Source organism: Anser anser, assembly GCF_964211835.1.
Source record: "Anser anser genome assembly, chromosome: 13".
Classification (NCBI taxonomy): Eukaryota; Metazoa; Chordata; class Aves; order Anseriformes; family Anatidae; genus Anser; species Anser anser.
Genome location: NC_139734.1, coordinates 21,712,108 through 21,712,756, shown reverse-complemented (window position 1 = coordinate 21,712,756; position 649 = coordinate 21,712,108).

The window sequence follows — 649 nt, the reverse complement described above, 5'->3', positions numbered from 1 at the left end:
TTGTGCTTTGTTAGAGAAAAAAATTAGGCAAGTTAAAATCTGATAGCTATAGCTTAGTATTTAATAAACAAATGCCATTCAGGATGTAATTGGAATATGGATGCGTTCCGTTGTGCTCAGCCCCCATCGTGTTGCATCCCGGGTTAGGAGCTACATCCAGGGCTCGCTCCCTGCAAGCCAGGCAGACCCCAGTGCGAGCACAAAGCGCGGACGATTTCAGCAGTGGGGATGTGGTGCCTTTGCCAGAATCCTCAGTTCTTAATTGCCAGCTTTGAAAATCATGTTTCTTTCAATAAGGCCATTAAGCTGTGCCTTAAATCAGCTTTTTTAGGCAAAGGATGATACAAACATTCTCGTGTCCGTGAAGCACACCACCAGCTGAAAAAGTCACGAGAAAGGCTCTCCTGAATGAAGCCTGTGGTCTGGCTTGTGAATCTTTAATATGCATTTCTGCAGCTCTGTTCAACACTCAGCAAACTCATATTCTCTTTGACAGGGTAGACATTTTCATAAAGTATTTATAGCAGCTAAGCAAAATAACCACATTGCTGGGGACCTGAATTCACAAACATTGCTTATAAAGTAACAGCTTTTTAAACTGAGATCTTCAGGAGTCTGTTCCAAAATCTCAGCCTTCCTTATTTATACT